The sequence below is a fragment of the Gracilinanus agilis genome, chromosome 3 (assembly GCF_016433145.1).
Source record: "Gracilinanus agilis isolate LMUSP501 chromosome 3, AgileGrace, whole genome shotgun sequence".
Classification (NCBI taxonomy): Eukaryota; Metazoa; Chordata; class Mammalia; order Didelphimorphia; family Didelphidae; genus Gracilinanus; species Gracilinanus agilis.
In genome coordinates, this window is record NC_058132.1 from 184,271,956 (window position 1) to 184,299,125 (window position 27,170).

At 37.1% G+C, this 27,170-nt stretch overlaps 1 pseudogene; it reads right to left on the reverse strand.

The window, feature by feature from the left end:
- Positions 1-1,593: 1,593 nt before the first annotated feature.
- Positions 1,594-27,170, reverse strand: part of LOC123241348 — a 98,633-nt pseudogene continuing 73,056 nt past the window's right edge.

Consider the following 27,170-nt stretch of genomic DNA (forward strand, 5'->3'; position numbering starts at 1 on the left):
ATTGGCCCTCTCCCAATAAACCTAATTAATTATACAGCTTAGAGATTTTGACTCAGTTTATTTAAATCACATACCCGTGTTTACAAAAGTTGTGCAACAACTTAAACAGAAAATTTGAGTCCCAAATATAAAATCCAAGAGAAGAAGCAATTGGTGAGTAACTAATGCTGGTGGCATTGAAGAAGGTGGACACCATTGGATGAAATTAACGTAAAAATGTGGCCTCTTAACCACACATGTACATTAAGGTAGGATGCCATTGAGTGCTGCATAGAAATTCTAGTAGGTGACATGTCTGTTAAGATAAGGACCAATCAGAAACTGAGAGTAGGAGGGATTAGAGGAATCTTAATAAGCCATCTGGGGAAGAATGAGGGTCCCTGTGTCTTTTTGTCTTCTGGAACTGGAGCTCTTGTCCCTCTGCTAAGCATTCTCACTCTTATCTGGCCTGGCCATCTGTCTTACTAAACCTGCTTGACCAGGAAACAGGAGCTAAGTGCAATGTGGCCAGGAGACTTTGGTAGTTATGATGATCTGGCAATATTTTTCTTTCTCTCTCTCTGACTTGCTTTTATTTTGGTAGCTGAAGAAGCCCAGAGGAGCTTGGGTGGGCTGTGGCCTATCTCTGGCTAAGCTATCTCTGGCAATTGGCTACTTAAGAGCTATTCTGAGCCTGCATGGATTGAACCTCAGCAACTGGGGACCTGGAATCAAAGAGGCATGGCACAGTATGAATACTTTTTTATTAATTAATTAATTGATTGATTGATTGATTGATTAATTAATTAATTCATCCATTATTTATTTGTTTGTTTGTTTATTTGTTTGTTTACCTATTCAGTCATTTATTTGTTTGTTTATTTTTAAAACCCTTACCTTCCGTCTTGGAGTCAATTCTGTATATTGGCTCCAATACTGTGTATTGGCTCCAAGGCAGAAGAGTGGTAAGGGCTAGGCAATGGGGGTTAAATGACTTTTCCAGGATCCCACAGCTATGAAGTATCTGAGGCCAGATTTGAAGTTAGAACCTTCCGTTTCTAGACCTGGCTCTCAATCCATTGAGCCACCCAGCTGCCCCCTTGAATACTATTATTTAGATTGCTTTTGCTTTCTCTTTCTCACTTTTACTAATAAATAATTTAATATACAATCCCCAAGAATAATTTTAATCATTACCCTATAGGTTATATCCAAAGATATTTTCCATATTAAAATTTAAATCATAATATTATAGAAAAATAGTTTTGACCTTGAAGATGCCCAGAAAGGGTCTCAAGGAATTCCAGTGGACCACATTTTGAAAACCAATGACCTTGGGTCTTGAGAGGTTAAGTGATTTACCCATGGTCATACAGACAATATATATCTGAAGCAGTTCTTTTTTTTAAAGTTATGTTTATTTAGGGTATATACATATAAAAGAGAATTCACTGTCTGATCCTACCCAGCAGAAAACACAAACCCATGGTATATGAATGGGGAGGGGGCATAGATCCTCCAGTAGTGGTTGGGATGGTGTAGTACTGCCAGTCCTAGCTGCAGGACAGTAGAGAGCTGGACTGAACTGCCAGGTGGGCTGTGGTCCTGTAGAAGTTAACAGAATAAGCATGTGTCATATGCAATGTTCTGTTTGATACTCTCAAAATAGTATCACTGCCAGCCCTGTCTTGTTCATTCTTCCTCCAGTGATGGGAAGCCTTTGCCCTCCATGAGAAACTCTGTCTCTTCATCTTTGTCAATAAAGATCAAAGTGACCGTGGCAAAGTGACCCTCAAGCCAAGATGTATACCTCCATTTCATCACAATTTTGTTTTCAGGAAACATATTTAAGAATTCCCTGGTGACATTGCCATCAAGGAGCTGGAATTTTCCACCTTTATCTGCTTCTAACAGAGCAGAAGCATGGGTAAAAGCCTGAATCATCTCCTGGGTCACAAATACCCTAAAGAGCTTAATCTGATGACATTAAGAAACTATCCTTCAGAATCATCTTGCAGGTAGGGTTTTTGACACCATCAGATTTAGGCTGACTTGCAAAAGTACAAGTTTTGACTTTTGTAAAGAAGTAAAAAATTATTATGGTTGGACTGAATATATAAGAGGGTGGTGGCCAGGAATTGATTCAATTTCAAATGAAAGACTCAAGTCAAAATGACTTTTATAGTAGTTTATTTACAAATAGGAAGAGAGTGAAAGTAAGAAAATCAGAGAGGATAGGGCAAGATATCTAACCTACCATGCTAAGTATTTTGCTCTGGCCCCTGGCTCAACCCACTCATTAATCCTCAACCAGAAGGGCCTCAGCCTTGAGCCAAGGGCCTAGGGCTAAAGGCTGAGGACCTGGGGATGAATAAAGCAAAGGCTTCAGTCCGAAGCCTCTTTTAAGAGGAGTGTCCTTTCAGAAAAAAAAAAAACAGAAAGAAATCAGTCTTTTTTCACTCACCACGTGGTAATTCAAAGGGAGAGATTTAAGAACAGTCTCATTAAGTCCAAGGTCTCAGGTCCAGTAAGCAAATTCCAACTTGAACTTGGAACTCCGAAGAATGAAGAAGAGTCCCCACAGGAAGTTGTAACTCCTTTTTAAAGGTACTTCTTTTGCGTCACTTCCTGTACATTCCTTCTATTTTACCTGTACCAATTACAGCCTACAGCTTTGCTTAGGACTGCCCAGGGGGCAGTCAGTGGGTTCTGATTCATCACCCACTTTTGTGTGGGTTACAGATTTCCTCTACTCAAGTGTAAGTGGGGTGTTTATACTTTTGGTGATGTTATGTGGAGATGCAAAGCATGGAATCCCTGCAAAGGTACAGGGATAGCCTCCCCCAAAGTTCTCCAGGGGGGTCCCCTGGAATTCTGGGTGAGGCAGTCCCTGTATCTTTGCAGGGATTCCATGCTTTGCATCTCCACATAACAGTGATTAAATCTAAAAATGGTCAGGGCAGAGTTAATCTCATCTTCACACTTTGGACTCCTCTACTTCTGCTGGCATCTGGGGTGCTGGATCTACCATCTCAACATTCAGAGTAGATAAGATTATGTCCTGCGACAATTCTGTTTCAAGAGTCCTGATATAAGTTTTCACTGCAGCTTGGATCTTAGTCACACCTTCTGGCTTCATTAAGGCTAATAGGGTTGTGTCAGTCTCATCTTTGGCAAAGCTCACATTAACCTCCACTTAACTGACGTCATTTTCATCTGGCAAGTTGGGGATCTCCACATATCTCTTGTATTTCAATTCTGACTTAGACGTACCTGCCCATTTCAGTTTGATGGTCCACTCACAGAAAAAGATGTGTTTGCCTTTCTGATTTTTGATTGATGCCCCTCCATCTAGCTTGCTCATTTCTGTTACCTCACAGTTGCCCCCTTCATTTTTCACTTGGCCAGCCAGAAGCAGGGACTTAAGCTTGTCCATGGACCAGTTTAAAGCATCCCCCTCAGTCCAGTGCCAGTTACTGATGTTGGTGATGTCTCCCCACTCCTCTTAGATCCAGCGTGGGTCACCCTCACCCCACCTGTTCAACTGGTCTTTGATTCTGCTGGGCAGGCTCCTGCAGTGCCTGGCCCCAACTGTTGACAGCGCCTGGAAATTAGAAGAGGACGCAACACTTCCTGGTTGGCTTTTTCTTCTACCCTTCTACCTGTCCCCCACCTGCCACCCTGGCCCCCAGGGGAAATACACTACCTCTCTCTTGCAAATTGACATGGAAGGAAATTGTTTTAGTACCAAAGATGAATATGTTAAATGATGGGGATTCCATAGTCCACTTTCAGTAGATTAACACATTTTCACTAATGCTACTTTTATGATGTTAATGTTTAAAAGTTTTTATCACAATTTATTTTTCTATATTTTCATTTAGCTTTTTTTCCCCCCTAGAAGTATTATAGGACAGAAGTTACTCTCTGCGTTCTCTGGGTTGGTAAGGAGTTAAGAAGTCTTGTCTACAAAGAAAGTCCTTGTCATATCACGATGTGACTGTCTGTGAATGTGATGCTAAGTTTTCTAATTCTGTTAAACCTATAGAGATTTTTTTCACTGGGTAGAAAGTCTTAGGATAATTTTTTTAACAAATCATGCATGGCATTGAAAAATAGAAAATGTGCTTCAATTAAATTAATAAATATTTATAGGTATCTCTTCCACATCACAGAGTTTAGGGCCAGCATGACCTCATGATCTAGGAAATTTGTAAAATTTTTTGACCCTCCCTTCATATCAGAAAAGAATTATGAATCTTTTCTTTTAATTTTTTATGGTAAAAGAGATTATGTATGTTTATGGCATCAAAAGAGAAAAATATGTTGATATGCAATACTTTGAATATTTTTGCATATCTGAGTTTTTAACTTTTTTGTCATCTTTTGGCCTTTGTGTGTTGTCTGAAAATATTGCCAAACTCTCTAAAAATTCCCATTCAATTTCTTATACTGAACCACAATATATTAAAACTGCAATGAGGAAAATGAGCATATGCAAAACAATGTATCCTGGTATAGTCTCACTGAAAGTGAGAAAAAGGTAAATAAAAAATAGTCCTTGTGCTCACTGGTTCTGTAGAAGAGATAAATAATTATAATATAAAACAAAGACTCATAATGCTATAAGGATTCAAAAGATATAATGATCATGTCACAAAGCAGATAACATTTGATGAAGGTCTTACAGAATGACAAGAAAGTGAACAAGAAAGAGAAGCAGGAAGGACACATTTTTTAAATAACAAGTACGGGGTAAAGAGCAAAACTAACTTGGTCTTGAAATGACAAAAAAAGAAAAGTTGACCTTTAATTTACACTTCTACTGATTCTTAAATTATACAGATCCCACAGGAATCCAAAATGGGTGCCTTTTAAAAAGAAAGGCAAGTGAAAAAAAAAAGATTGGGAATTACAGAAAGAAAATAAAAGCCAATGTACATGGCAAACTCTGACAGGGACATACATTTTTTATTATATTAGAAATTGACATTCTAGAAAAGGGTCCAAAATCAGAGGTGATACAAGGCAGAAAATTGGATGTCCATCAGTACTGATGAGTGTTTGGCATGTCATTTCATTGGCTATGTCAAATTAGATTTCTTGAGAGGTCAGAAAATGGAGGAGTCAAATAACAATGCATGAGAGGGAGGTTTTAGGTTCCCTCTTTCCTTCCTTTATCCCTCTTTTTCTCCCTCCTACTTCTTTCCCTCTTTTCCTTCCTATTTCCTCTCTTTCTTTCCTTCATTTTTACTTTCTTTCCTTCCACCTGCCCTCTTTCTCTGATTCTCTGTCTCTATTTCTTTTTCTTGCCCACAATGACACACAAAAAGAATAACAAATGTAGAAAAAAGAAATGCAGTGAGAGAGCCCTGAAGGATTAACAGATCTCACCTAGGTTTCATACCTTTAAAATGGTAGCCAATATATTGCTGAAACACAAGCCTCCCTTTTCCTGGGCTTCAAAAAGATAGTACGACTAGGAGAATTAATCCAGTAGTCATAGCTCATCACCTATAATATCTATTCCCAGGTGGAGTACAATCTCTCATGCACCAGAACCAATTTAAGGAGCACCTGGAAACAGTGACACTTTTTTCCTAGTCATTGACATGCCAATGGTCCTGCATCCCTAGGTTTTTCAGCCTGAGTATTCCAGATACATTTAGTTTTAGAGTCCAGAAGTCCTTTCATTTAATAAGAGAGGAAACTGAGTCCCCAAAAAATTCAAATGACTTTGTCAAACTCATAAAAGTAGTAAGTGTCAAGGCATGGTAACACTATGATCATTCACCTTTATACTAAATATTCTTCAAAGAGTTTTAAGTAGTTTGTATCTATGAATATTTACCATATTAGAAATTAAAATTTCTTAGTATTTTTATGAAAGTACCACTATGACTTTAATGTTTACAAGTGTTTTCATGGCTTTAATGTTTATAAAATACTTCTCTGAAATAGCCAGGTGAGGTCAATACTGTAAAGTATTATCAATATTCTGCTAGAATGTAAGTTATAAAGGCAAAGACAACTTCTTATTTCACCTTGGCATGGCCAAAAGAGTTGCTTACTCTTTTTACCAACTATGTATTGAATGTATGAATACAAGCCTTCATAAACACTTCTTTGCTGTTGAAGAAAGAACATGTATAAATCCGTGAAACAAAAGCAAAGCAAAAGTAAACTTAGCCCAGGATTTAATCCTCTCTGATCAGGAAAATTATAATCATTGATTGGTGCTGCAGTAATTAAAATGCTGGCTTGGGATCAGGAAACCTTGAATTCATGTCTGGATACAGTTACTTCCTAATTGAGTTGCCCTCAATCTGCCTCAGTTTTCTCATCTATAAAATAGTGATAATAAGTGTACTATTACCAAGGTTATTATGAGGATCAAATGGGATATTTGTAAAATGATTAGCATAGTACCTGACACTAACTAGGTACTTCATATATACTAATTGCCTTCTTTCTTTGTAAGTGGTCTTCCTCCTAGTCTTGTCTCATCTCCAATTTGTATTTTATATACTATCACAATAATCTTTTGAAAGTACAGATCAGACCATGACACTTTCCTCTCAAAAACATCTCCATATTGCTTTTCATATAAGATACAAATATCTAACCTTGGCATTGAAGGTCTTCCACATTCTAGTGCAATACACCTCTTGAACCTATTAAATAAGTCTCCCCATTCACCCACTGTTATAGTCAAACTGCACTACTATCTGCTCCCCAAATTTGATGTTGTCTCCCACTTTCCAGTTCTTTCCCAAGCTACCTGTTATCTGTAAAATATACTCCCTACTTATTTTTCAGACTTGTACCTTCCTTAAATGTCACTCACTTTCTTGTCTCTGTAAGCCTGTTTCCTCATGCTGTAAAATGAAAAAGTTGGACCTGAAGGCCTTCAAATTCCCTTCATTTCTAAGGCAATTATCCTAGGATCCAATATCACCCCTTTTTCTGATCCCTCTATTTTTAGGGTTTTCAACCATATTTATTATTCCACGAGCACTTTATCTAATCTCACTTTTGCAAAATTATATTTCATTGTATCATTTTATCACAGAACTAGAGTCTGATGGGACCTCAGAGTAAGGTTCCTCAAACAAGACATTAGGCAGGGACTGCATTAGTTTAATTAGACTGCTTCATGGTGCAGAGGATAAAATATTGTACTTATAGTCTGAAAGACATGAATCTAAAGCTCTCCCGAATTAGTGCTAAGGGTGACTCTGGCCAAGTCATTGAACCTATTTCTCAGTCTTTTTTCCTCATTTGTCAAATGCAGAGAATAAAATCATCTGTGGCATATAAAGGGTAAAAATTATTGTTGGATTGAATATTCAAAAGGGTGGCCACCAGGAAATGAATATATATCAATTCCAAATATTTTTTAACAATTTATTTATAAAATATAGGGAAAGAGTGAAAGTAGAGAAATGAGAAGAGGGCTGAGTAAGAGATCTAGGTTAATGAGCTAGACCAGTGATTCCCAAAGTGGGCACCACCACCCCCTGGTGGGTGTTGCAGTGACCCAGGGAGCAGTGATGGCCACAGGTGCATTTAACTTTCCTATTAATTACTAATAAAATTTAAAAAATTAATTTCCAGGGGGCTAAGTAATATTTTTTTCTGGAAAGGGGGCAGTAGTCCAAAAAAGTACGGGAACCACTGAGCTAGACTATGTGTTCAAGCCCTGGCTTTACTCAGGCCTGGCTCCAGATGCCCCAGCCAGAGAGCCTAAAGGTCAATTAACAAGAGTTTTAGCCACAAGGCCTCCTCCTGGTCAAGAGGCCCCTCTGGAGGCTAGTACTTCCAGGGAAGCTAAGGAAGGGAGTCAGCCTTTTTTTCAATCACCCACATATAGTTCTAAGAAGAAATATAAAGCAGTACAAGGTCCTCAGCCAGAACTCCTCCAGGTCAGTTCAAGGCTGAAGAGCCCAAGCCCTGGAAGTTCTTGCAATTAATGTAGACCATTTCTTTAATCACTTCCTGTGCCTTCCTCCCATTTTACATGTACCAATCACAACAAAAGTTTTGATTAGGACTGTCCAGGGGGCAGTCAGTAGATTCTGATTCATCACCACTCTTGCACACATGGGTCAAAGACTTCTCCCACTTGAGAATTAAGTGGGGTGTTTATACTTTTGGTGATTTAATCTAAAAGTGGGCAGGGTAGGATTAATCCCATCTTCACAGGCATAAATTGTTGTGATGATGAAATGAGTTAACACATACAGTTCCCTGAAAACCTTAAAATTCTATAGAGAAGTTGACTGTCACAATTAATTTCTTCATATTTTCCTTACCCCTAAAACAGTGTCTTGCAGAAGGTAGGTGTGATTGATATTCTATGAATTGAATAGATCTAGAAGAATCTCCTTGGAAATGAAAAATAATAGGATGAAAGAGAAACCAAATCTGTGATTTCACTGGTGCAAAAAACTTCTAGATTAATCCTTTTGCAAATACAGATGAGAAATGTCTCTGCAATTTATAGAAATGAAAAATTAAACAACTTATTTTGAGTTAAATAGTCAGTATGTGTCAGAGTTGGGATGGATTAAATAAAGATTTTCCTTAGTTATGAAATCAGCTCTTACAGAGAAAGCAAGTTACCATTTTCAGTAGCAATCATTGCTTGGATTTATTTATGTACAGTATATAATCTAAAACTGAAAATAAATGTATTTGATAGGTTGACATTTTGCAAGTGTCATTATATTACCTTTACAGATGGGAAAATTGAGGCTCAGATGGATTCTAATGCTTGAATGAAGTCATACAGACACAACAAGTAATGGGAAGACTTTGAACTCAGGTCTTTTAAACCTAAGCCTAGAACAATATTTGTGAAGCCATGATGACAAATTCAAAAATTAGGTATTTGAAAATATAATTGTAGAGTTAATAAGCTATACTCTGTCCTGCTGAATGTCATGGAAACTTCTGTAAATTCTGTGCTATACCCACTTGTAGACAATCTTCTACATACTATGCCTGTTTATATACTTATTAGTCTAATACTTCTGATGATCCTTCCAGTTAACAATTACTCAATAAACATTTATTAAGTACCTATTGTTAACATAGTATGTTGTGCTGGAAATATAAAAGGCAGGCTAAAGGCTGTACCCCCTCCCAAGGAACTCACAGTCAAAAGAAGAAAACAACAAAAAACAAGTATTATAGGTACAAAGATACAAGATAAATCAGAAATAATTAAGAGAGTGAAGGCACTAATATAAAAGGGGGTTGAGATTAGTTTCCTGTATTGAAGGTTTATTTGGAACTTAAAAGAAATCAGGGGTAGGAGATAAAAAGCAGAGTGATCGAGACTTCTGGGTTAAGATGGCGGCAGAGTAAAAAGCAGCACTTAACCTCTCCTAACCAAAACATACAGGACTCCTCAAGGGGACATAAAAAAAAATCCAGACGAATGGAGGGACCCCACATCAGGGTGTAGTGTGGAAGGTACATGGAATCAGGGCATTTCCATGCTATAAAGGGTTGAAACAGCTCTCACTAGAGCACAAGCTAAGCAACCCCCCCCCCACCACCTACAGCACCAAAGCCAGCTCAAGAGAAATAGAGCAGGTTTCGGGCACCCAGTGAGTCATGGGCAGCTCCAGGGCCTGTTCCTGAGAGCAGCAAGACTTAGGACTCCAAAAGGCTAAAGAACTCACTCGGACTTTGAGTGCAGACACGGAGCGCAGGTGCGGGTGGAGGCGGACACAGGTTTGAGAGAGGGCTCTGAAACCCTGAGTGGGGAACTAGTGCAGATGAGTATACAACAGTGCAAGCAGCACCCTGAGACCTGTAAAGGAAGCTCTGGCAGAGGATCAAGCAAGGGAGTCCACCAGGGGGCTTGACCTTGAGAAGAACCAGACCTGAGACCTCAGGAACATAAAGAGTGCAGACAGACCCTGAGTGTGAGGATAAAGCTGAGAACCGTTTGGGCTAACAGTGGCAACCCAGAATCAGAAAGGCCAAAAGAGAAAGATTAACAACAAGAAGAAATCTTTAACACTAGACAACTTTTACACAGAGAAAATCCAGACAACCTAGAAAACAGAAGAGGAGAACAAACAAGCAATCGTATCCGGACCCTCCCAAAATAATGAAAACTGGTCACAAGCTCTTGAAGAGTTCAAATATGAGATGACGAGAAAGTTGGAAAAGATTTGGCTAGAGAAATTGGAAATAGCTCAAAAGGAAATCAGGCAAGAAAATAACAATTTAAAAGGCAGAATTTTGCAATTGGAAAGTGAGTCTCAGAAATCAAATGAACTGATAAGCAAATTGAACACCAGAAATGACCAGATTGAAAAGGAAAACCTGTCCTTAAAGGCTGGAATTGAGCAATTAGAAGCTAATGATCTCTCAAGACAGCAAGAACAAATAAAAGAAAGTCAAAAGACTGAAAAAATAGAAGGAAACATGAAATATCTCAATGAGAAAGTGACAGACCAAGAAAACCGGTCTAGAAGAGACAATTTGAAAATCATTGGTCTCCCTGAAAAAGCAGAAATTAATAGAATTTTGGACTCCATACTAAAAGAAATTATTCAGCAAAAATGCCCTGAAGTTCTACAACAAGAGGGCAATATAGACATTGAAAGGATCCATAGATAACACTCTACGCTAGACCCAGAAAAGACAACCTCCGGGAATATAATAGCCAAATTCAAGAGCTTCCAAGTAAAAAAAATCTTACAAGAAGCAAGAAAGAGACAATTCAAATATCAAGGAGCACCAATCAGGAAAACACAGGATCTGGCAGCCTCCACACTAAAAGACCTCAAGACTTGGAATATGATATTCAGAAAGGGAACAGAGCTGGGCCTTCAACCACGGATTAACTACCCATCAAAATTGACTATATACTTCCAGGGGAAAGTATGGGCATTCAACAAAATTGAAGATTTCCAAGTATTTGCACAGAAAAGACCAGGAATAAATGGAAAGTTTGATATCCAACCACAAAAATCAAGAGAAACATGAAAAGGTAAATAAGAAACAGAGGGGAAAGAAAGAAAACTCATGATTGTTAAATTTGTCTTTTTAAGGGCCTCAGTAAGATCTAATCATCTGTATTCCTATGTGGAGAAATGCTATGTATAATTCTCTCTAGTGAACTCTATTCACTATTATAATATTAACTATTATAGTAATCAGAAGAATAATTCAAAACGAGAGGGTGGAATAATAAATGGTCTAAGATGATATAGGGGGTGAGAAAGAGGGGAGTGAATAGCAGGGGACACCAAGAGAAAATTGAGAAATAAGAAAAATAGGATAGTCTATTACACAAAAAGAGGGCATGGGAAGGGGAGGAGACAAATTCTATTATAAGAAGGAGAGGAAGAGAGCATTAAGAGGTAATATTTAAACCTTACTCTCAGTGTAATCAACCCAGAGAGGGAAGAGTAGCTATATTATCCATTGGGATATAAAACTCTATCTAACCCTACTGAGAAAGTCAGAAAGGATAAACCAAGGGGATCAGGGGAGTGGGGAGGTCAAAAAAGGGAGGGGAGATGAAAGGGGAGGGAATTTATTAGGTCTTTAAAAAGAAAAAGAGGGGAATGATAAGAGAGGGTGTAGAAAGGGAAGTTAATCAAGGGAGGGGATAAGGGATACCAGCTTAAAGCAAACCACTGGTTTAAAAGGAAATATATTAAGAAGAAGGAGTAGGAATAGGGGATGGCAGCAAATGCACAACTGATACTTATAACTCTGAATGTGAATGGGATGAACTCGCTCACAAAATAGCAGAGTGTATTAGAAACCAAAACCCTACCATATGTTGTCTACATGAAACACATATGAAGCAGGTGGACATACACAAGTTTAAGGTTAAGGGCTTGAGAAAATCTTTTGGGCGTCAAATAAGAAAAAGAAGGCAGGAGTGGCAATTGTGATTTCTGACAAAGCCAAAGTAAAAATAGATATGGTTAAAAAAGACAGGGAAGGTCATTACATCCTGATTAGAGGCAGTATAAACAATGAGGAAATAACATTGCTTAATATGTATGCACCAAGTGGCATAGCATCCAAATTCATAAAGGAGAAACTGGCAGAGCTCAAGAAGGAAATAGATAGTAAAACCATAATAGTGGGAGATCTAAATATTCCTCTTTCAGATCTAGATAAATCAAACCAAAAAATAAATAAGAAAGAGGCAAGAGAGGTGAATGAAGTCCTAGAAAAATTAGATTTAATTGATATTTGGAGAAAAATAAATAAGGATGAAAATAAGGATATTGTCTGGGATGATTTTAAGTTGTATTTCTCCTTCTACCTCTTGCTGCTCTAATGTGTTGGAAATGTATAGAAATGCTGATAATTTATGTGCATTTATTTTGTATCCTGCAACTTTCCTAAAGTTGTTGATTATTTCTACTAGCTTCTTAGTTGATTCTCTAGGATTTTTTAAGTAGACCATTATATCATCTGCAAAGAGTGATAGCTTAGTCTCCTCATTGCCTATTTTGATACCTTCAATTTCTTTTTCTTCTCTAATTGCTATTGCTAGTGTTTCTAGTACTATTTTGAATATTAGAGGTAATAATGGACATCTTTGTTTTACTCCTGATCTTATTGGGATTCTAATTTATCCCCATTGCATATGATATTAGTTGATGGTTTTAGGTATATACTGTTTATTATTTTTAGGAAAGGTCCTTTGATTCCTATACTTTCCAGGGTTTTCAATAGGAATGGGTGCTATACGTTGTCGAAGGCTTTTTCAGCATCTATTGAGATAATCATGTGATTTTTGTTTGTTAGATTGTTGATATGGTCAATTATGTGGATGGTTTTCCTAATGTTGGACCATCCTTGCATTCCTGGTATAAATCCCACCTGATCATGGTGGATGATCCTCTTGATCACTTGTTGGAGTCTCTTTGCTAATATTCTATTTAAGATTTTTGCATCTATGTTCATTAGGGAGATTGGTCTGTAGTTTTCTTTCTCTGTTTTTCATCTACCTGGCTTTGGAATTAGTACCATATTTGTGTCATAAAAGGAATTTGATAGGACTCCTTCTTTGTTTATCATATCAAATAATTTGTGTAGTATTGGGATTAGTTGCTCTTTGAATGTCTGATAGAATTCACTTGTGAATCCATCAGGCCCTGGCAATTTTTTCTTAGGGAGTTCTTTGATGGCTTGTTCAATTTCTTTTTCTGATATGGGATTATTTAGGTATTCTATTTCTTCTGCTGTTAATCTAGGCAATTTATATTTTTGTAAATATTCATCCATATCTCCTAAATTGTTATATTTTTTGCCATACAATTGGGTGAAATAGTTTTTAATGATTGCCTTAATTTCCCCTTCATTAGAGGTGAGGTTTCCCTTTTCATCTTTGATACTGTCAATTTGGTTTTCTTCTTTCCTTTTTTTTATTAGATTGACGAGTACTTTGTCTATTTTATCTGTTTTTTCAAAATGGCAGCTTCAAGTCTTATTTATTAATTCAATAGTTCTTTTACTTTCAATTTTATTAATTTCTCCCTTGATCTTTAGTATTTCTAATTTAGTATTCATATGGGGATTTTTAATTCGTTCGCTTTCTAATTTTTTAAGTTTCATGCCCATTTTATTAATCTCTGCCCTCCTTAATTTGTTAATATATGCACTCAAGGATATAAATTTCCCCCTGAGTACTGCCTTGGCTACATCTCATAGAATTTGGTAGGATGTCTTATCATTGTCATTCTCTTCAATGAAATTGTTGATTGTTTCTATGATTTCTTCTTTGACTAGCTGGTTTTGGAGAATCATATTATTTAATTTCCAATTCGTTTTTGATTTGCCTGTCTAGGTGTCCTTACTAATTATTATTTTTATTGCATTGTGGTCTGAAAAGGTTACATTTATTATTTCTGCCCTTTTGCATTTGTTTGCAATGTTTCTATGCCCTATTACATGGTCAATCTTTGTGAATGTACCATGTGCAGCTGAAAAGAAGGTGTATTCATTTTTGTTCCCATTTATTTTTCTCCACATATCTATTAAAACTAATTTTCCTAGGACTTCATTCACCTCTCTTACCTCTTTCTTATTTATTTTTTTTTGGTTTGATTTATCTAGATCTGAAAGAGGAATATTTAGATCTCCCACTAGTATGGTTATACTATCTATTTCCTTCTTGAGTTCTGCCAGTTTCTCCTTTGTGAATCTGGTTGCTATGCCATTTGGTGCATACATATTGAGCAATGTTATTTCCTCATTGTCTATACTGCCTTTAATCAGGATTTAATGACCTCCCCTGTCTTTTTAATCATATCTATTTTTACTTTGGCTTTGTCAGAAATCATAATTGCCACTCCTGCCTTCTTTTTCTCATTTGAGGCCCAAAGGATTTTGCTCAAACCATTTACCTTCAACCTGTGTATGTCCCCTCGCCTCATATGTGTTTCTTGTAGACAACATATGGTACGATTTTGCTTTCTCATCCACTCTGCTATTTGCTTCCTTTTTATGTGCGAGTTTATCCCATTCATGTTCAGAGTTGATAATTATCAGTTGTGTATTTGCTGACATTTTGGTATCCTCTCCTAGTTCTACCTCTTTTTCTTACACTATTTTCTTTTAAAGAAGTGGTTTGCTTCATGCCAGTAACCCTTGTCCCCTCCCTTGATTTAGTACCCTTTTTACCCCCTCCCTTATTATTCCCCTCTATTTATTTTAATGCCTAAGGAAATCCCTCCCCCTTCTTCTTCCCTCCCTTTTATGACCTCCCCACTCCCCTGCTCCCCTTGGTTTTTCCCTTCTGACTTTTTTCAGTAGTGTTGGATAGAGTTTTAGATCCCAATGGATAAAGCTACTCTTCCCTCTCCAGGTTAATAACACTGAGAGTAAGGTTTACCTATTACCTCTTAATACTCTCTTCCTCTCCTTCTTATAGTAGTATTCATCCCTTCACCTTCTCATACCCTCTTTGTGTATAATAGAATATCCTATTTTTCTTATTCCTTCAAGTTTCTCTTGGTGTCCTCTACTATTCACCTTCCTCTTTCCCACCCCCATATCATCTTAGACGATTTAGTATTCCAAACTCTCCCCATAAATAATTCTAACTACTATAATAGTGAATACTATAATAGTGAATAGAGTTCCTTTCAGAGAATTATACATAATATTTCTCCACATAGGAATACCAATAATTAGATCATATTGAAACCCTTAAAGAGGCAAATTAAAAAAAATACGAGTTTTCTTTCTTTCCCCTCTGTTTCTTATTTACCTTTTCACGTTTCTCTTGATTTTTGTGGTTGGATATTGAACTTTCCATTTAGTCCTGGTCTTTTCTGTGCAAATACTTGGAAATCTTCTATCTTGTTGAATGCTCAAACTTTCCTTTGGAAGTATATGGTTAGTTTTGAAGGGTAGGTGATCCTTGGTTGTAGACCCAGTTCTCTTGCCTTTCTGAATATCATATTCAAAGCCTCGTGGTTTTTTAGTGTGGAGGCTGCTAGATGCTGTGTGATCCTGATTGGTGCTCCTTGATATCTGAATTGTCTCTTTCTGGCTTCTTGTATAATTTTTTCTTTTACTTGGAAGCTCTTGAGTTTGGCTATTATATTCCTGGGTGTTGTCTTTTTTGGGTCTAGTGTAGAGGGTGATCTATGGATCCTTTCAATGTATATATTGCCCTCTTGTTTTAGAACTTCAGGGCAATTTTGCTGAATTATTTCTTTCAGTATGGAGTCCAAATTTCTATTAATTTCTGCTTTTTCAGGAAGACCAATGATTCTCAGATTGTCTTTTCCTGACCTGTTTTCTTCATCTGTCACTTTCTCATTGAGATATTTCATGTTTCTTTATATTTTTTCAGTCTTTTGACTTTGTTTTATTTGTTCTTGCTGTCTTGAGAGATCATTAGCTTTTAATTGCTCAATTCTAGCCTTTAGGGACTGGTTTTTGGCTATAATCTTTTGTTTTTCCTTTTCAATTTTGTCATTTTTGGTGTTCAATTTACTTATCAGTTCATTTGATTTCTGAGCCTCACTATCCAATTGCAAAATTCTGCCTTTTAAACTGTTATTGTCTTGCTAGATTTTGGTTTCCAATTTGCTTAATATTTCGTTTGATTTTTGGGCATCTTTCTCCAATTGGGAGTTTCTGTCTTCTAACTTGTTTATTTCCTTTTGAGCTATTTCCAACTTCTCTCGCCAAATCTCTTCCATCTTTCTCATCATCTCAGATTTGAACTCTTTAATAGCTTGTGGCCAGTTTTCATTATTTTTGGAAGGTTTGGATATGATTACTTGTTTGTTCTCCTCTGCTGTTTGCTCTTTGGCTGGAATTTATCTGTGTAAAGTTGTCGAGTGTTACAGATTTCTTCTTGATGATCTTTCTTTTTTGGGGTTCTTGTCTCTTGCTTGCCATTTTTAGCCCTGTGCCCTCTCAGGTTTATCCTCACACTCAGGGTCTGTCTGCACTCTTTAGGCTCCTCAGGTCTTAGTTGTTCTGGTCTTAGTTGTTCTCAGGGTAAAGACTCCTGGTGGTCCCTTTACTTGTTCCTCTGCTCAAGGCTCCTTTAACAGTCTCAATGGATTGCTTCTATAGTTGTGAACCCCTTTTGCACTGGGCCCCCACTCAAGGTCCATGCCTTCTCACAAGATCCGAGTCTTCGCCTGTGCTCAGGATTCATGTCTGGGCTTGCATCCGCACCCACACTCGTGCCTGAGCTCAGGGTCTGAGTTCAAAGTCAATATGCGTTCTTTAGCCTCTTGGGGTCTTAAGTCTTGCTGCTCTCAGAAGCAGGCTCTGGTGACCCCAGGAAGCTGCCAAGGACTTAATCTGCGCCCCAAACTTGCTCTAACTCTTGTGTGCTGGCTTTGTCACTGTAGGTGGTGTGGGGTGGGGGAGGGGGTTGCTCAGCTCACCTTTTAGTGAGAGCTGTTTCACACCTTTATAGCATGGAAGTGTCCTGATTTCATGTACCTCCAAGAGCCCTCTCATGGGGTCCCTTTGTTCATTTGGATTTGTTTTTATGTCTTCTTGAAGAGTCCTGTATGTTTTGGTTAGGAGAAGTTAAGCAGCTGCCTTTTACTCTGCCGCCATCTTAACCAGGAAGTCTGGGCTTCCCAGATCTTATCCAAATCCTTGATACCCCTTCCCTGTCTATCCCTTCCTACTTTTATCAATATAAAACCTCATCTTTTAGTATTTGTGCCTGATTATCATTTAGAGGCATACTCACAGTTACCATAAAGCTTAGTTCTGTTCAGTTACCAGCCAAAGAAGTCAGATCCTCCTCTGTCCTTAACATCAAGATATCGAGCTTCTCCTTTGTCCCTTAATCAAACCTGTGGGGAATATAAGTTGAGACAATGAACTTCATTACAGATTTGGCTTTGCTGAGCCTTGCCAGAAGATACTGTCCTGCCTCCATTTTCAACTGAAAACCAACTGCTTGGTGGGAGGGGTTGAGAGCAATGAGTACCTGCCCCTCCCTACTCACTCAAGCCTGTAGGGGGGGAGAGAGTCCTGCAGGTTTCTAGCTCAGGCCAGCCCATCAGCTTCCCAACAACTTTGTTATTGTAAAGATAACAGTACTTGAGCTATCTAGCTGATATCCTTCAACTTGTTGGTGATGTGTTACAACCTCCTCACATGAACAATGCCTTCTGTGAAATGTCCACTCTCAGTTCTTTAGTTTTTCATGTGTCAGAGTCATACAATATTAGAAGATAATGATACAATAATCTTCGTTTATATAACATTTTTGGGATGCAAATATCATTCAAGAAAGGCTAGTCCATTCCATAATTGACAAATGGTCAAGGGACATGAATAGGCAGTTTTTAGATAAAGAAATCAAAACTATCAATAAGCACACATTAAAATGTTCTGATCTCTCATAATTAGAGAAATGCAAATCAAAACAATGCTGAGGTACCACCTCATACCTAGCAGATTGGCAAATATGACATTAAAGGAAAATAATAAATGTTGGAGGGATTGTGGCAAAATCAGTACACTAATGCATTGCTGGTAGAGTTGTGAATTATTCCAACCATTCTGGAAGGGAATTTGGAATTATGTAAAAGGGCTTTAAAAGAATGCCTACCCTCTGATCCAGCCATACTACTACTAGATTTGTACCCCCAAAGAGATAATACGTAAAAATACTTGTACAAAAACACTCCTTTTGTATTTTTGTGCTTGTTGTATTGGCAAAAAAAACCCTAGAAAATTAGCGGATGTCCATCAATGGGGGAATGGCTGAACAAGTTGTGGTATCTTATGGTGATGGAATACTATTGTGCTATAAGGAGTGATGAACTGGAGGATTTCTATATGAACTGGAAAGACCTCCAAGAACTGTTACAGAGTGAAATGAGCAGAACCAAGAGAACATTATACACTGAAAGTGAAACATCGAGGAACTATTCAAGGTAATGGACTTTACTACTAGTAGCAATACAATAATCCAGGACACTACTGAAGGATTTATGAGAAAGAATGCTATACACATTAAGAGACAGAACTATGGGAATAGAAAGACAAAAGAAAAACTTATGACATCACTTATCACTTGTTTATCTGGATATATGATTTGAGTTTTCAGTTCTATGGTAAAAAATGAATAATATGGAAATAGGTATCAAGTGATAGCATTTGTACAACCCAGTAGAATTGCTTATCAGCTCTGGAAGGAGGGAGGGAAGAGAAGAAGGAAAGAAAATGAATCATGTAAACATGGAAAGTATTTAAGAAAAATTAAAAAAAAACTGAATAAAAAAAGAAAGGCTGGTACATCTGGTGTGAGGGTATACTGAGTTCTTTCTAGAATTTCTTTCCTTCTTTGCATTCTTTTCCCCCCAATTGTGGCTCAAGGAAGTTGCAGCATAACACATTAGCCACACCATGGTAAACCATCTCATCAGATAGAGCTAACCAACAGACCTTCAATGTGTTAGTGAGTTAGGAGACTACCATATGATGAGAAGAAATAGATGAAAACAGTTTGTTCTTTTTTTTTAAACCCTTAACTTCTGTGTATTGGCTCATAGGTGGAAGAGTGGTAAGGGTGGGCAATGGGGATCAAGTGACTTGCCCAGGGTCACACAGCTGGGAAGTGTCTGAGGCTGGCTTTGAACCTAGGACCTCCTGTCTCTAGGCTTGGCTCTCAATCCTCTGAGCTACCCAGCTGCCCCCTGAAAACAGTTTGTTCTAATACCCATGATTTTCCATGAAGGGGTGGAAACAGGCACTGTGGAGCACTTAGAGCTTAGTTAGACATCAGAGAAGCCAAGGGTCATCCACTGCATTTTGAGGTACCTCCAGCTGTCTTGACTTTCACCATGTCACTGTATTTTGATACTCTGGAAGTGATGCCAGCAACTTTGTGCAACTCTACCAATTTATGTGCAAGTCAAAAGATGGCACCAGTGATGTCATTTTGGTGTTCTTCAAATATAAAAGACAGTAGCCATAACCAATCGTATTAATTTTATAAAGTACTTTATATTTTCTCACTTGATGCCCAGGAAAGGTCTGGTAGATTATAACTACAGGTATTACTTTTCTTTAAATTACAGATGAGGAAACTGAGGCTCAGAAAGATTCAGTGATTCACTAAGTCATATACAGTGTCAATGAAAAGTAAAAGATTCAAGTTCAGTTCTCTATGAATTTCAAGCTGAATGTTCTTTCCACAACTATGCTAAGAAATAAAAATGTTAAACTGCTTATCTGGCATGATAAATGCACTTATGGAGGTATTTTAAGGTCTAAATTTAAGAAAACATGTATAAATATGTATATGAACTATGTTTACATATTTACATACATCTATACACATAATATGTATGCCTAGAATTCTACATAGAAATAACTTTTTTTTCTTTTCAGAAGATACTGCTGCTTAGTGTATAGACACACAGTTACTATGGTGAACATATAAGACTCTTGACTTTTGTGTTTTTACTTTGTTGTCCTTTTTTGTCATGAAATATATTTCATATGAGACACAAATAGCTATGATCTTTTTTTTGAGTAATGCACATCAGTTGCTGTTAGTAAGAAAGTGATAAAAGGACATGAATCAAAAGGAACAGAATAGAAAATTTTTTCCCCTGAGAATTATACAGAACAAGTTTTCTAATGCAATGAAGATTGATACAAGTCTGCAGTGGCTCCTTAGGAGACATCACTTCTTGCTTAGGGTCATGGTCTGGCTCTTGTCATAACAGAAAAGTTTATAGAGTTTAATTAGCAGGGCAGTATATTCCTAGTGAGGCAACATAAAAAAGCAGGGAAAGGGTTGGGTAAGGAGAATCAAACCCTCCTAAGGTAAATGGCTAGAGTCATTTTTTCTTGGAGCTCTTGTAGTACTTGCAATCTGCCTGGAATGACAATTAGCAATGATTTAGACCCGGGATATGAGAGGACTTGATCCTTACTGAGCTATTGAGCTGTATCAGTGACTGCATCTCATCATTATTCTAACCATAAACTTCAATCTCCTAGTTTTTGGTATGGAGCCCACGTGACTGATGACAATTGCTGCTGAGTTAGTGTAGCAGGTAGGGCTGAGTTCAATCTATTGTGAATCATGAGTTATGCTTATCATAATAGAGACTTTTGAACCTCTTTTAATAGTTTGTCAGCAAGAAAATGGCTGAAAATAAGTTTTATTTTCTAGATATAACTAGTTTTATTCATATATTCATTTGTTTTTATTATGCCCTAGATCCAAATGTCTCATTCTCTGCTACAACTGTTCTCAGCTGCATCTGCAAATGAAAATTTAAATGCCAGCAATAAAATATGTTAAATACGTAGGGCTGTATAAATGTCCACTGTCCTTGGCTGCTACAGAGATAGTTTCAGGGACACTGGCCTTAATTCTCAAGGTGTTTATGTGTTCTAAAAGGAAGAGTTGGTAGATAAAAACAGACAATCTCCCCAACAACAACAACAAGCAACAACATTCAGTTCAAATGAACATTTATCAAGCTGCATGTAATAGGAAAAGTCTATGCATTTAAGCTTTCTTTCTTTTTAGAGAAAAGAAAAATGAGGCATTCACTAATTGTGGTCAAAGTTAGTGAGGAAAGCTTGTTGATGGCTATTAACATATTTCTTTTAGAATTAGTAGCACCCAGAATTTGAGGTAGCAATCTGACCTTGAACCTTATAGATCTGATTGATGTCTTGTGAAAAGTCATAGAGGCTTGGAGTAAGTAGAGTTCAAAGACTAATCATGGGAGAAAGGCAGAGGAGAGAAAGGAATGAATGGCTTACTCAAAATTTCTTCAACTGTAAATATTTTGTCCACATACTCAAAATATTTCTACTGAACTTTCTAGAAGATCTTAGGTATAAACAGTGAATATATCTTGCTCTAATTTAAAAAAAATTAAGGCAGTTAGGTGGTACATAAGAATTTGGGATTTGAAGTTCAAATCCTATCTCTGAAACTCATTGACATAGCCCTGGATGAGTCACTTAACCTTTAACCCTCAGTTTCTTCATCTGTGTAATAATAATGAGAGCCAGAAATCAATGTTATAATAGAGGGGAGAGATAGAGATAGAGATAGAGACAGATAGATAGAGAGTAAGAGAGAGAGAGAGAGAGAGAGAGAGAGTCTATGAGGTGGTGAGACTTTCTTCTAGCTCTCCTCTCCCACTGAATATGCACTCCTGAAACTTTGAGGGAGTGTTACCCAAAATTGGGTGACCTGGATGGTTGTGTCACCCCACAGGAGTTGGAGGCAAGGCTTCCCTGTAAGATGAGGTATGGTGGACCCCCATCTGATTCTGAATGAGGGCAGGGTTCACACAAGCCTCCCCCGAGTTCAGTCAACTTCACAGTGGTTGGTCTGGCTTCAAGATGGAGGCAGCCAGACCAAGCTGTGATTCCCCTCTCCCTCAATTCTCGGACACTCTGGATCGCTATCTGACTAATAAATGTCTTTTATTAATATCTATATAGGGATTGGGGAAAGGGGTGAAGGGCAGAGGGATTTTGGGGTGCCCTCTTCTCTCTTTCAATGGGGTCCATCACTCAGGTGGGAACCTTTGGGGTTCCTACTCCTAAGCATCTCTCTCCCCTTCTCCTTCTGTTTCTATTTCCATCCTTCTCTATAATTGCAATTTAGACTGGAAAGGGTCTCTCAGCAAGGTTGGGTAAAGGGAGAAGGAGCCTAAGAGATGGCTTCCAAAATGGAGTCCCAAAACTTAGCTGACTTGTTGGTTGAAGTATTGCTGGGTGAGAAGCGATGGGATGCCTTTGACCAGGGAATTGGGGTTTCAATGTCCAAAGAAAGATCGTCAGGAAGCCCTCAGGACTGGATTCGAGTTAAGACGTTCTCCTCCTCCCTCTCTCAGGCCTCTGCCAGAAGTCCTCTCCTCCTCCTTCTTTCTCTGGAGAATTTCCCAGAATCTCCTGGTCTTAACTGTCAGTAACTGTCACCAATGGCCTTCTTCTGGCTCTTTTTGTCCCATCCCCCATCCTTACATCTGTTAAAAGAGGAGAATAATGGTATCTACCTTACTGGAATTCAAGGATATTTATAAAACACCTTGCAAACTTCCAAGTATTGTGCAAATTATAGATATTAAAGTGGTTGTTTAGTGAATTTGTTTTATAATAAGAGAATTTTAACATTATCTACCACTTTAATTAACAAATTACACTCTTTCTGAGATGTGATTACTGCCATATTAAAATTTTTATGTTCTAAATTAGAATGTTTATTGGTAGAATTCAGTATTATTTTGGTAAAGGAAATACAATTGAACACTTTTGCTATATGCATCAAGGAATAGAAATTTTTAGCTATCTTCTAAAATTTGCTTATTGCAGATACTTATTAGGGTTGTGGCTCTTTGTGTTAAGGAATGGACATGATTAATCAAACTATCTGTATTTTTGATTCTTTGTCCCACTCCAACTCTGTCTTTGGTTTTATTCTTCTCTCACAGAGGCTATAGTGATTCAGGCTCTTGGTGATCATAATACAGGTTCTGAATGACTCTTTATTATAACTCCCCCACTCCTGAAATTGTATTTCTCTATGTGTAAAGTGGGCCCTAGAACCCGAGTATCATCTAATTCCTCATCATACCCAAAGTTGTCATGTCAATGTACTCTGTAGGGCTGCACATTTCAGTTTTAATGCACACTAAATCTGCACAAAAACTGCCAAATCTCAGCACCACTTCAATGACTGAGTTCTTAGATATAATTTCCCTTAAATCAAATTTGAATTTCTTAAATAAATCCACCAGTTTTCTTGAATATGTTGCACTTCATTAAAATCCACCATCACTCTGTCTAACAAATCCCAGGGATAACTTTCTAAAACTTCATTCTACACATCCTTAATCTAATTTCTTCTACCTGTATTGAGGCTATGCCCCCAGTGCTTCTCAACTGGGCCTTGGAAATCTTTGTTGACAACTACATCCCAGAACAGTCTCTGGTACACATCTTTGAACACACATAATCCCCAGCTCTAACAATCTGTGATCACTTCCAAGATAATTACTCCATTTCATGTATTTTGCCACTTCAATCCATTCTTTTGATTTTAATTTTAATTTTAAATTTTCCCAGGGTATAATTTTTATAATCACAATTCACTGAATGAGAACAAAATCCAAACTCCATATCATAGCATTCAAAAACCTAACATTTTAGCTTTAACCTATGGAATTGCTCTTGGACCTATTTTCTAGTGAACAAAGACTACAGATGGTTCCAAATATACATACTGTATTCTTGCATCTCCTTGCTTATGCTTATATCATTCCTTTGACACTTTATCACATTCTCACTCCACCTCTACTCTCCTAAAATTCTACCAACTCATCAAATCCTCATCTAATAAACACAACAAATTTGTTTTCTATTTCTCTTGAGAGTACCACTATCCTTCATATCATCCAGGGTCATAAACTTTGAGTCATTCTTTACTCTTTATCTTATCGTTTATGAAGGGGACAACTGATTGGGTAATCAGGTGTCAAGGACTGTTAATTATACCTTCATGAAATTTATCATGTTTTTACTCTTTTCTCCACTCATAGCAACTATTCTAATTCAAGGCCTCATCAGCTTTGATTTAAATTATTATCACAATAGCCTTCTAATTGATTTGAATATCCTCTGCTTTCCAATATATCTTCCATAGAACTGCCAAACTGATATTCTTTTTTTTAACCCTTACCTTCCATCTTAGAATCACTACTGTATATTGGTTCTAAGGCTTTAAAAGAGCAATAAAGGCTATGCAATGGGGGTGGAGAGACTTTCCCAGGGTCACACAGCTAGGAAGTGTCTGAGGCCAGATTTGAACCTAAGACCTCCCATCTCTGGACCTGGCTCTCTATCCACTGAGCCACCCAGTTTCCCCCAAACTGACATCCTTAAAGCACATTTAATAATAGTATTCATTTGCTCAAGAAGCTCTAATGATTCTTTTTATTTCTTGGATGAAAGGTGCAAATTTCCCCATTTGTCATTTATGACCATTTGCAATCCTGCTCCAAACTAACTTTCCAAACAAAATTCACATTATTCACTGAGACACTATAAATTCAAGACAGTCTGGTTTACTTGCTATTCTCCAAACACAAGACTCAACACTATCTTTGCACATGAAATAAGGTTTATTTTGGCATGTGCATGGATCACCTAAGATTGAGGAGCTCACAGGGTAGGCCCCTAGACAACTGCTTCTGGGTGACAGGATAATTGGTACATCCTTGAAATTCTGTATTTGCCTACCATATGTTTAGGAATAGCTTCCTTTCAATGGGTACTTAGCCAAAAATGTCTCTATTAAGAGGTAGTATATCTCTATTTATACATTTGTTTCTATCAGTAAAGGATGCTTCAGTCAAAACAGGTGACATCAGGTGACAAAAAGGTCATGGAATCCTTAGGAGGATCTTCAGTGATCCAGGCATACAAAATACTGTATTACCTCCAGGATCAAATACAAAATGTTATGTTTTTTGTTCAATGTTCTTGATGTATGACTTACTGCTTCCAAGCTCCTTTCCAATTTCCTTATATTTTGCTTCCATTTATATACTCTTTGATCCAATGACATTGGTCCCTTTTCTTTTCCTCAAAGAAGAACGTCCATCTCTAAACATTTTGCTTTTTCTCTAGCCATTAGTTCCCCATGTCTGCAATTCTCTCCTTAACTCTGCCTATTAGCTTCCCTGGCTTCTTTTAAGTCTCAACTAAATTCCCATCTTCTATAGGAAACTCTTTGAATTTCTCTTCATCCTATTTATTCCACATATGACTTCTTTGTATATTTGTTTGCTAATTTTTCTCCCCTATTTGATTGTAAGCTCCTGAGGGCAAGGATAGTTTTTTGTCTCTTTGGTATCATATAAAATAAAGTAGGTTCTTAATAAATGCTTATTGTTTGACTCACTTAATATCTTATAAACCTCTTTCCCTCCCCTTCTTTGAATCCTTATGTTGCCTCAAAGGTCAAGTTGTGTCCCTTCTGATGCCATGTGTTTCTTGACAACTTATACAATTAGTACCCTGTTTACTGAAATTACGTGGCATTCATTTTGTCACTTCTGTATATTCTCTCCCCATGGTATAATGTATGCTTGTAGAAAAAAAGACTCTTTAGTTTTTCCTTCTTTATATCCAGAGCTCTAGACATAGCAGATGTTTAATAAATGCTTACTGAATTGAATCATTTGCTCTACCAACCATGAAGAAGTTTTCCATTTCCTAACCTTCCCTGAAGCTTCAATGATACCTCTCTTAAGCAGTCACTCATGTTATAGTGTTCCCTGCAACTATCTGTGCATAAGCCATCTCTGCCCTACACCAAGTTTGTGTACTACTTAAATGGAAAGAGAAGATTTTAATTATTGTAATGCTTTTCTTTGTTACTAACAGTGCTTTACATATAAAACACGCTTAAGAAATTGTCATGAGATACATGTATGAACTTGAGTCCAGGACTTTAATTGTAATCCATCGATCTGCCAATGCAAGAGTTGCTTCATTGAATGTGAGTTGATTTTTGCAACATCATTCTCATTATTTGAATAATTATTTGAAGTAAGGTGCCTTTCTGATTATGGACCTGAAAGAGCATCATGCTATTCAAATAAAAGGACACATTTTAATGAACTACATTATAAAATGATTCAATGGAAATAAACACAAGAATTATCAAAAGCATATAATATCAGGCCAATAATATGCTCATTTTACATCATAATGATAATTTACACATTATTTATATACTGCTCAAGTTTTGTGCAACACTTTAAAAATATTATCTTCACACAATCCTGAGATGTAGGTACTATTATTATCTACAATTTACAATTGAGGAAATTAGGGCCAAGAGGGATAAAGTGACTTTCCCAGGGTCATAGTGCTAATAAGTGTCCAAGGCAAGATTTGAACTCAGTCTTCTTGACTTCAGGACCAATATTCTATCTATTGTTCCACCTACTTGTTTTACTATCTACAATGTCTACATTTTCTCTTTTTGTCATTTTCTGATGTATTTTTAAATTATCTGCTTCTTGAACAAACTAGGTCTTCTCATCTTATGTCCCATGGTGTCTATCTTTATAACCTATACATTGTTGTTGCTATTGTTTGGACTTGTGATTTCCTTGATTTAGGGAACTCCAAGAATGGCATCTCCCTCCACAATTGCACATCTATGACTTATAGTCTTTGAGTTGCCTGGTACAGCAAGAAGTAATAAGACTTATCTGTCATCACTCAGTTTGTAACAGTGATAGGATTTGAACTTGGGTCTTCTGTCATTAAGGTTAATTCTTTTTCCACTATACAATACTAGTTAGAATCTGATATATTAGCAGGCATTTAATAAATACTTGAAGAATAAATGTGTAAACACATTTGTATTTCCCAAGTTAGTACATACATGTATGTATACATATATGGTATAGTCAAATCTGTATAATATATTTATGTATGCATATACATTAATATGGAAAAATTCCTTCAAAAGCATAATTTTAAAGGGAAATTTTCTCTTAATTTTTAAAGGTCATTCTAAAACTTTTGCACCTTCTTACTCCTAATAAAATAAATAGATAATACCCTAATTTTCCCCTGAATTTTGCAAAAAATTGGAGATTCTTCTTATTATTATTAGAAATTATACTGAAATATTTGCAAAG